An 11,390-nucleotide genomic window follows, 5' to 3' on the forward strand; every position below is an offset into this window, starting at 1 on the left:
GCAATATTATCTGTCCAGGCCTTTCTGGATTTTAGATTCTCTGTTGAGAAATCAGATGTAATTCTGACATGTCTTCCTTTATCTGTCATCTGGCCTTTTACTCTTAGAGCTTTTAATATTCTTTCTCTGTTCATTTAGTGTTTTATTATGTGACAAGAGATTTTCTTACCGGGTGGAAGCTACTGATGTTCTGTAAGCTTCTTGTATGTTTATAGGCATCTCTTTCTTTAGGTTTGAGCTATTTGTTCTATGATATTGTTGAAAAAACTTTCTGTACCTTTGAGGTAGGAATCATCTTCATCTACTCCTAATATTCATACGTTTTTCTTTTCAGAATGCCTCAGATTTCCTGAATATTTTGTGTCAGACACACTTAGGTTAGACATGTTCTTTAACCTATGGATCTATTTCCTCCATTTTTATCTTCTATGCCTGAGATTCTCTCTTCCGTCTCTTGTTTTCTGTTGGAGATCCTTGCATCTGTAGTTACTCTGTTTTTGTTTTTGTTTTGTTTTGTTTTGTTTTGTTTTTTACCTTTTCCCTAGGTTCTATCTCCAGTATTCCCTCAGTTTGTGCTTTATTTATTGCATCTATTTCTATTTTCAGGTCTTGAGCAGTTTTATTCATTTTCTTCATGTTTGATTGTATTTTCCTGTATTTCTTTAAGAGATTGATTCATTTCCATATTAAAGGTCTCTATCATCTTCAGAAGATTTGATTTAAGGTTATTTTCTTGTGATTCAGCTTTTAGCATATCCAGGGCTTGCTGTAGCAGGATAACTGGGCTCTCGTGGTGCCTTGGCTTTATTGAATGTGCTTTTATTGTGGCCTTTAGGCTTCTGGGCTATTATTATATGCTTAGATACATATTTCTTAATTTATCTTTGTTGGGTGGGTATTTTTAGATGTTTTACACGTTTTGTTCTGTTTCCTCTGTCTAGTTTCTGGGTTGCCTGGAGTTCTGGTGACTAGTTACACTTTAGGACCAGTAGGGTATCTTTCCTGAAATTTTTGTAGCCTGTGTGGCCTCTGGATTTTGGGTCCTATCTAGAACCAGCATTGCCTGAAGTTCCTGGTGATGACAGACCTGCAAAAAAGCAAGCCAGTTTGTGGGCTAGAAAATGGAGTCCAGGGATTGGGGTGCAGTCTAAAGCTGATGGTTGTGTTTTAGGAGAATATAGGGAGCAATGGCTTGGGGAAGGGTCTTACCTGGTTGTCCCTGGTAACTGTGGGCCTCCCAGAATGCAGGCAGAGTTGTGGGGTGGTAAATAGAAGACAAGGTATAGGGTACAGTTTACTGCTGTTAGGGGTGTTTTCAGCAGAGTTGGTGGTTTAAAGGCTTGGGTGGGGAAGGTCTTACCTTGTGTCTGAGTTTGGTAAGCTTCTTGGAAAGCAGGCAGAATGGTGGAGTGAAAATGGTATGCAGGCTCTGGGGTGTAGTTTATTTCTGTTGGTTTTTATGTATTTTTAAGGGTCATAGTGTTATTGTCTCACCTCATACTCTTTTCCCCCCTTTCTCTTTTAACTCCTCCCCATTTAATACAAATATTCTAGATTAATTTTTTCTCTTTATAATGATGTAATTCTCCATCCTTAAAGATTGTCTGTTCCCTCTAGTCCCCTACTAGATACGTAACCTCTGTGGTTATTCTGATTATAGTACACATCTTAAAGCTTAAAAACTAACATCCCTATTTAGAAGAAAATGCATTATTTGTTTTTGGGATCTACATTGCCTCAATCAAGATAATTGTTTTAGTTCTACCATTACCTTTGAATTTAATATTTCATTTTTGAACAGCGAATCATATTCCATTCTGTAAATATACCAAATTTTCATTATCTGTTAATCAGTTGATTGGCATCTGGGCTCTTTCCAATGTGTTGCTATTATAAGTACAGTAACAATGAATGTAGATGCGCACATATCTCTGCAGTATGCTGTGGAGTACTTTGTGTAGTATCCAAAGAGCAGTATAGCTGGAACTTGTGCTAGCTCTATTTCTAGGTTGCTGAGGACAGGCACAGCAATTTCTGTATTGGATGTACAAGTCTGCATTCAAACCAGGAATGAATGACTGATCCTTTTTCTCTGAGTCCTTGCCAGCATGAGCTATCATGTTTTATTGACCTTGGTTAGTCTGATTGGGATGAGACAAAGTCTCAAATTAGTTTTGCTTTGCATTTTCTTGGTACATAAGGATGTTGAATATTTCTTTCTTAGTCATTTGTCTTTAATCTTTGAGAACTTTGTAGTTCTTTCCCCCATATTTAATTGGATTTTTTTCTTGAGTTCAATTTTTAAAACATCTTCTTAATATATTTTAGATATGCACCCTCAGTGTGATGTATAACTGATAAAGAATTTTACACAATCTGTAGGATATTGATTTGCACAAGTGATGGTATTCTTTGTTGTACAGATGATTTTCAGCTTTAAGGGGTCCCATTTAATGGCTTTTTGTCTTAGTACTTATGCTAAGAAAGATTTTTCCATGCCAACGAGCTAATCTCCACATTCTCTTCTATCAGATTCAGTGTACTTGGACTTACGTTGTGGTCCTCGATTCATTTGGAGATGACTTTGGGGCAGTGTGATAAATATGGATCTATTTGCATTGTTCTACATTCATTCGCTCAATTTGACCAGAAATAGTTTTTGAAGATGCTGGGTGTTGTTGATACTCTTTCTTTACCATTGTTTATATTTGGCTTCTTTGCCAAAATTCAGTTTTTCATAGGTGTATAGATATATGTCTGTGTCCTCAATTTGATTCCTTGATCATTTTGTCTATTTTATCTATTATTAATACCATGATTTTTATTAAGTCAGATTTATACAATAACTTGAAATCTTGTGATACCTCTGGCAGTTTTTTTTTTAATTATTATTTAGGATTGCTTTAGATATCTTGGGTTTTTAGCTTTTTCATAAGAACTTGAAAATTCTTTTATTAATTTCTATAAAGAATTGTGTTCTAACTTTTAGGTGATTTCATTATTCCTATAGATTGCTTTTGGTAGGAGGTCAATTTCTACAATATTAGTCATACCAATCTATGATTGTGGAAGATTTTCCATCTTCTAATGTCATTTTCAAATTCTTTCTTCAATGTCTTAAAGTTTTCACAATAAAAGTTTTTCATTTATGCAGTTATAATTATACCAAGATATTTTTGAGGTTGTTGTGAAAGTTAACTATTTCCCTGATTTCTTTATCTGTCTTTTTGGCATTTTTGTATAAGAAAACTACTAATTTTGTGTATCTATTTCATATGTTGCTACTTTGTTGAATGTGCTTATCAACTATAGGGGTCACCTGGTTAAATTTTTAGTGTTACTTCTGTATGCAATCATATATCATCTACAGATAAAGATAATTTGACTTCTTCTTTTCCTCTTTGTATCCTATTGATCTTTAGTTGTGTTATTGCTCTAGCTAAGACTTCACGTACTATGTGGAATAGGTATGAAGAGAATTGATAACTTCATCTTGTTCCTAATTTTCATTGAATTTGTTTGAGTTTTCATTCCGTTTAATTTGATGTTAGCTATAGGCTTGATATGCACTGCTATTTTGTTAAAATACATCATGTTTATTCATAATTTCTCTGTAGGATTTTTATCAAGAAAGCATTTAGACTTCTTCAAAGTCTTTTTTGACATCTACTAAGATGATCATGCGGAGTTTTTGTTTTTCTTTCAGTTTATATTGTGGTTATTTCTATATGTTGAACCATCCCAGCATCTCTTGGATGATGCCTATTTGGTCATGGTGGATGATCTTTTTGATGTATTCTTGAATGATATATGCAAATATTTTACTGAACAATTTTAAGTTTATATTCATAAAGGATATTGTTCTGTCATTTTTTAATTGTTGAATCTTTGTTATGGTCTTGACATCAGAGTATTAGAGGCTTTTAAACAGGAATATGAAAATGTTCTTTCAGTTTCTATTTTGCATCATAATTTAAGCAGTATTGACATTAATTTTTATTTGAAGTTTTTATAGAATTCATCATCTTAACCTAGATTCTTTTTGGCTGAGAGGTTTTTTTCTTTTTAGTGTTTCTATTTCATTAGTGTGTCATACACTAAAATTGTTTAAATTGCTTATATATGTCAAGAAATCCATCCATTTCTTTTAGGTTTACTAGTTTTGTGGGGTATAAATTATTAAAATATGATCTTATTATTCGCTGAATTTCCCATGTTTGTTGTAATCCTCAATTTCTACCTTTAACAATATTAATTTGTATCTTCTTTCTTTGTATTTTAGCTCATTTAGCCAAGAGTTGTTAGTCTTGCTGATTTCCTCAAAAGAACTGATTTATTTTTATTCCATCGATTCTTAATATAGCTTTTTTATTCTATTTTAATGATTAAAGACCTAGTGCAGTCCTTGCCACCTATTCCTTTGATGCGTTACTTATTCTTTTGTTCTAGATCTTTCAGGTATGTTGCTAAGTTACTAATATGAGCACTCTCCAGTCTGTCTGTCTGTCTTTCTCTCTCTCTCTCTCTCTCTCTCTCTCTCTCTCTCTCTCTCTCTCTTTCTTTCTCTCTCTCTTTCTTTCTCTCTCTCTTTCTTTCTTTTTTGCTTCAGCTATTGTTTTTTGACATTCAGGTGGGCATTATAGCAACAGGTCTGGAGACTCTGAAGAAGACAAGGTGGAGAGTGGGGTGTCTGCAGTGACAGCAGTGGAGTGCGCGCGTGGCGGGGTAGGGATGGAGGGTGGGTGGCAAAAAGCTGTAGGGAAAGCAAGTCAGGGCCAGGGCCAAAACTCATCTACACTGGAACCCTGGGTTCTAAGCCCTCATCCCCTGCTCTTGAAATCTCCTGACTCCAGGCTAGGTCTGGGAATTCTTCGGATAACTTTCTACAGTAGCAAAATACACAGAGATGATGCTGCCCTTCTGTCATAAAGTCAGAGGGCTTCCAATCCTGAATTCCTCCTTCACCCTAGGCTCAGGTAGGGCCATGAAAAATAGCTGGGCTCTATTGCATGTTTCAGAAGCATTCATTTTCCTTGTGTCCCAGCCCACCAGCGCCACAGTATGGCCCAGAGTGAGCACTACAAGCGTTGCTGGCTTAAAGGATAGGCTAGGGAAAGGGAAGGGACGGGGGCTAGAAGAGAAGCTTCAGAGGGCCATTAAGGTACAGGCACTACAAGCATGGTGTTGGTGAAGCCAGAGCCAGGGTACCACCCGGTCAGCACAATGACCATATCTCCCTTCTCTAATAAGTCTACGCCCTTGCCAACATTCACTGCCAAGTTTACAAGAAGATCAACATCCTCATCCTGAACAGCATCCTTACATAGCACAGGGAAGATGCCATGGTACAGATGGGCCTGGTGAGCAGTCTGGGGATTGTGTGTCACAGCAATGATGTGGGAGCCCTTGGGCAGTACTCGCCACTAGGTGAACACTCTTGACCCATTTAGGGTAAAGCACAATAATGGCCCCCACTGTAGCACGGAAGGAGGCCTCCACGGCACCCACAGTGGCAGCTTCTGTGGGGTCTCTGGTAACGGGCACCAGGCAGTGGAGTTCCTCAAATAACTACAAGTGGTAGATGGCAGCTTCTGCCTCTCCAGCAATCAGGTGCTGCATGAGAATAGCCTCCAGAGTAGTCCCCTTTGGCTGTTTCTCTGGACAGTGTGATACAGTCTGCTCCATCTAGAACTGTATTGGCCACATCACTGCCTTCAACATGGGTGCAGCATGGCTTCTTGATCATGCTCTCCAGCATGTGTGTGGCACAGATGACAGGCATCCCAATGGGGTTGCATTGTCCGATCATCATCTTCTGAGCTAGGAAGACCATCTTTGCAGGAAATTCAATGACCAGGCCACCACAGGCCATCATGATTCCATCACTGACCTGCAAAATCTCATCAGACCTGCAGACACCTTTGTGGTTCTCGATTTTGCTCATGATCTTTATGTTCTTCCCTTCTCTCCCAGGGACCCTTCATAACTTCTTGCCGTTCGACTGCCTTGGGTGAAAAAGCATTTAAACACCATGTCCACATCTTGCTCCACCCCAAACTTCAGGTCCTGGATTTTTTTTCTGACATAGTATGGAGAGCCACAGCAGCACCAGATAGGTTCAAGCCCTTCTTGCTGCCCAAGGAGCCACCATTCTCCACGTATGTCACCAGGTAGTCAGCAACTTTTTCCTTCACCTGCAGTGAGATGAGCTCATTGTTCATGTAGACCTTGCTGACCACCTCTACCACCTTGCAGATGTTCTTACAGTCCAGCCACGGGATGTTCTCTTCACATTTTTCCATGTAGGCTTTGTCCAGGGTGATCTTCAGAGTGGCTTCCTTCTTCAGCTCCACCTCTTGCAGTGCCACTGCCCTTGAATCCAGTTCGGATCTCAGGTCCCTTTGTATCCAGAGCCAACATAATGGGATGGTAGAGAATGGGATCAGATGTAAAGTTTTCTGTGGTTACACAGACATTCTTGATCATGGTACTCATAGCTTCCGTAAGAGAAATTCAGCTTTGTCACGTTCATCCTAGTTTTAATCATCTCCTTCAGCATCTCCACAGACTAGGAAGCACAATAAAAAAAGATGCCAGTGTTGCAGGCCGTGATGGGCACGGAGTCAATGTCCATGTGCCACATGTGTTCCCGAAAGGTGTCAGCTGTGGCTGCATGGAGCTGCTGGGACTGAATGAAGGCAGTCCCTGCTTCGCTGTATGGCTTCTGCATGGTTCCTGAGGTTCTCGGGTGTACTTCGGATCTTGTTGCGATACCTAAAGCAGACATCTGTAGAGTCAGGACACGTCACTGCTGTGCCCATTTTTATTTTTAAATGTAGGCATGCAGTGTTATGAAATTGCCTCTTTGTATTGCATACATTGTGTACAAGTTTGGTTATGTTGTGTTTTAATTTTCATCAATTCTAAAAGTTATTTTTTTAAAAAACAATCCTTCTTTATTTCTGTCTTGAACCTCTCCATTCAATTGTGAGTTCAGTTTCATGGGTTTGTATAATTTCTTCTGTTTTTGTTATTGTTGTGTACTACTTTGATCCCTGGTTTTCAGGTAGGATGCAGGGTAGTTATTTCCATTTTCTTACATAGATTGATACTTGCTTTAATCGATTTTGGAGAAATTTCCATGAGCTGCTGAGAAGCGCTAGGTGACATGTTCTGTAGATGTCTGCTAGGTCCATTTTATTCATTATGTTATTTAACAGCAGCATTTCTCTGTTTTTTTTTTTTGGTCTGGATGACAAGTCTATTGTTAAGAGTAGGGTATGAAAGTTACTCACTACCCCTGCCAGAGAACCAATATGTGATTTTAGCTATAGTAATGTTTCTTTTATGAACTTGGATTCCCTTGTGTTGGGCACATGGATGTTTAGAATTGCAATATCTTCTTTGTGGATTTTACCTTGTTGAGCATGCAGTGTTCTTCCTTATTTTTCTAATTATGTTTTCTCTTTTGCCAGATATTAAAATAGCTATACCTGCTTCCCTCTTGGGGCCATTTGATTGAAATACTGTTTTATATATTTTTAACCTGAGGTTATGCCTGTTCTTGATATTACAATGAGTTTCTTGAATGTAGCAGAAGGATGGATTGTATCTTCTAATCTGCTGGCCTAACAATGCTAGTTCTTTCAATTAAAGAATTGAGACCATTTATATTGAGAGTTATCAATGAACCATGTTTATTGATTCTTCTTATTTTTTATTCTTGTATGGGTTCTTTTGCTGTGCTGCTTTGGGATTATTGATTCCATGTGATTATCCTCTTAAGACTGAAGTTCTCCTTCTAATGCCTTCTGTAGAGCTGAGCTGCTAGCTTGACACTGCTTGAATATGTTTTTATGTTTTCTTTATCTATTGTGATAGTTTTGTTAAGTGTGATAGTCTGGGCTGGCATCTCTGGTCCCTTAGAGTTTGTAAAATATGTGTACAGCTTCCCTGACTTTTAGAATCTCCATCGAGAATTTGGGTGACATTCTAATGGGTCTGCCTTTACAATGTTACTTGATTTATTCCTCTTGCAGCTTTTAATATACTTTGTCATATACATTTAGTGTTTTATATTATGTGTCATGAGGAATTTCTTTGCTAGTCCCTCCTATTTGGCTTTCTATATGGTCTTTGTACCTGGAAAGCTAACTTTTTCTTTAGATTAAGAAGTTTTTCTTTTATGATTTTTTTAAAAAAATATTTTATGTATATTGAACTTGATATTTTTCTCCTTCCTTTAGTCTTATTTATTTGGTCTTTTCATAGTGTCCCAAGTTTCTTGGTTGTTTTGTGCTTCAATATTTCAAATTTCAGGTTTTCTTTGACTAAGGCATGACTTTCTTTTACCCTGACGTTAATTCCCAATAGTATCCGTTTCATCTCTTTTACTCTGTTGGTAAGGCATATTAACTCTGAGGTTCTTTTTTGATACCCTAAATCTTTCACTCCTGATCTTGTTTCAGTTTAGATTTTCTTTAATGATCTTATTTCTACTTTCATGTTTTAAACTGTTTTGATTATTTCATTGAACTATTTGTTTGTGTATTTATGGCCTTCATTAAGTCATTTGTTCAAGGCATCTTTGAGGTCCGTGAAGATATTCACTATTCATTATTGCTATTTTGCCATGTGCTTTATCTAAATTATATTTCTCAGAGCCTATTTCAATAAGTTACTGGTTTCTGGAAAAGTCCTATTTCCTTACAGTTCATGTTTGTGTTTTTGAACTGGGATCTAGGCATCTGTTTGAGGTGACTCTTCGTACAAATATCTGGTCTTATCTTTTGGGATGGTTGATTTGTTATTTAGTTGCTATTGTCCCCTCTTTCAAGTGTAGTGACTATAGGTTCCTTTGTATAGAGTGCTTCTGCAGGTCAGAGGATAACATAAGAGAATTGGAACATGTTAGAAGGAAAAGCTGAGAAGAACCAAAAGAAAGAATCAGAAGGATTTTCTTTTTCAGGGAAAAAAAAAAGGAAGTTTTCCCACGAACTGGGACTAGATGTCTGGTTGGAACAAGGGATCCTATAGGCAGTCTGCTACAGAACTAAGAGTAAATCTAGAGAGATCAGAATCAGGAGCAGAAAGGGAAGTGAAAACACTACATACTGTGTTCCAGCCTAGTATCAGCACTGATGTATTTGGTGGAAAGTGGTATTGCAGAATTTTGGATGAAACAAAGGAATGGAAATTAGTTTAGAAGATTTGAAGTCAAGAGATAAGGTGGAGCAGTACAAAGAGATAGACTCCCTGGGGAATAGGATTAGGATGGGAGAAGGCGCTTCTTCAGGCATGTTGCTGTAGGATGAAGATTAAATGTGAAAATATAGGAATTATAAGGGTAGGAGAACAGTTCCTAGCTCCTAAATTTTAGATCTGAGCATATAACTGAGTAAATGGAGAAGTAAGGAAATTAAGGAAGAGGAAGAAGGAGCTCTAGTAAGGGAGTCATAGGATATAGTTGCTATGAAGATGGAAGATAAAATCTGGCGGGGGGGATCTCTAACAGGGTGAAGAAAAGGGATAATATAGAGGGAGACAGAGGAAGGAGAGATAAATAAAACCAAGAATATTCATATATAGTTTTAATGAAATGATGCCACATAGGCGATAATGTTCACTCCAAGAGCCATAGACTAACAAAAACCTAAGTTCAACACATAAGAAACCTCCTTTGGAGTTGCGGTCAAAAGAATCAAAGAGACTCCCACAGTAATGTAGGCTGTTAGCATTGTCCTTGGTTGCTCTCTAGAACTTGAATGTAAGACCCTATCACTGAACACACCATAACCTTAAGCCTCATAACTTGGAGAAATTGAGTTAGTACTGACCTGGAAGCCTCTTCCTTGAAGAATAGCTCTCACAGTATCAGAATGTATTATGCAAACTGCCAAGGTAGAAAAGCAAGCAGTAGTCCTACCCAGTTGTAACCCTATGTCCTAGTTTGCTTTATATCTGTGTAATAAAACAGTATGACCTAAAGAAACTTGAGGAGTAATTTTTTTATTCCTTTAATTTATTTAAAGAAATAATTTAATATACTTTAATTACAATATTTTAGTAATTGTTATTGCATGTATATTTGCTTAGATATGTATATTCCTAAAATATAACATATTAGTTCATATAATGCAAACTGTATGTCTATTTTCAAGATGGCTTATTTGGCCTGTCAAAACCAATTGGTATGTTACTCTCTATGGAAGGCCATTTCTATTGCTCCCATCTTTCTTCACTTACTTATAGTTCTTTGTGTAGGGTTGAGACCTCATGGGCTTTTGTCCATTTTGTTTGGCATTTTCATTGGTGTTGCCTTCGTGAAGCTCACATTTGTGCAGTCTTGTTGGTGAGACTTGATGAGTATAGCTTCTGCTATTAGGTGATAGAGTATCCAAATAAACTATTCATTCCTGTATTTTTCACAGTCTTCTCTTTATTCTGTCATGTCCCATGAGCCTTATATGAGTGGTTTATGAATGTATTCATTGGGACCAGACTCTGTAACTCTGTATTTTTTTGGTTGTAGTTTTCTGTAATAGTCTCTGTTTATTACAAAGAATGGTTTACTTTATTAGGGGCAAAGACTTCACTTACATGTAAGTATAAGAACAAATATTTATAGATCTTTTTAGGGATTATACTGGGTTAATATAATAGTTATTTTAGATTCTCCTCCAACAGCCATGACGTCACTAAACTGAGCTAGTTTTCCAGCAGCAGTCATGGTCTTCCTCTTGTTTGGTAGGTCTTAGGTTCCACTAGAGAGTTCTGTTACTACCAATGTATGTGTGTCACTACTGACCACTTAGAGTTATTGTGTCATACTGTTTACTGATATGTGTCATACATATGATAATTAGGTAGGACTGTTGGTTGCCTCCCTCCTTTGGAAGTTTGGATGGCACCTTCTGGTACCAAGAAAACTAATACTCAGGGATATGACTTTCAGGCCAGTTCCAGCTCAGGGGTCTACGGGCTCTGTTTCTGAAATATATGGTGTCTTTAGCAATAGAGGTGCATCTTTCACCTCTGAGAGGTAATCAGTGGAAATAGCAATAGTGTAAAATGTTTAGGAATCTCTTGGCCAGCCTTGGCCAGCCTCAAAGGAGGGTTTCTCATGTCCGATACTGAGGTTTTAGTTTGTCTTTGGCTATTGGAAGGTACACTAGCAGCCCAGATCACAAATGTTCATCAAAAAGAATGTATGTGTGTTTATATGCATTAAATTACATGTATTATAGGTTTTTGTTTTTTTGTTTTTGTTTTTTTTTTTGGTAAGTAGGTAATGGTGAGTTCTTGTGGTGTTTTTCAGGCATTTGTTGTTTTGAGATGTTTGTAACCATTTTGTTTTCGAATTCTCTATTCAGACCCCTAGACCCATTTTT

At 37.4% G+C, this 11,390-nt stretch overlaps 1 pseudogene; it reads right to left on the reverse strand.

Moving 5' to 3' along the window:
• Positions 1 to 5,156: 5,156 nt before the first annotated feature.
• On the reverse strand, positions 5,157 to 6,742 carry LOC116888772 (annotated as a pseudogene).
• Positions 6,743 to 11,390: the final 4,648 nt, after the last annotated feature.

This window comes from Rattus rattus, chromosome X, assembly GCF_011064425.1.
Source record: "Rattus rattus isolate New Zealand chromosome X, Rrattus_CSIRO_v1, whole genome shotgun sequence".
In the NCBI taxonomy this organism is placed as follows: domain Eukaryota; kingdom Metazoa; phylum Chordata; class Mammalia; order Rodentia; family Muridae; genus Rattus; species Rattus rattus.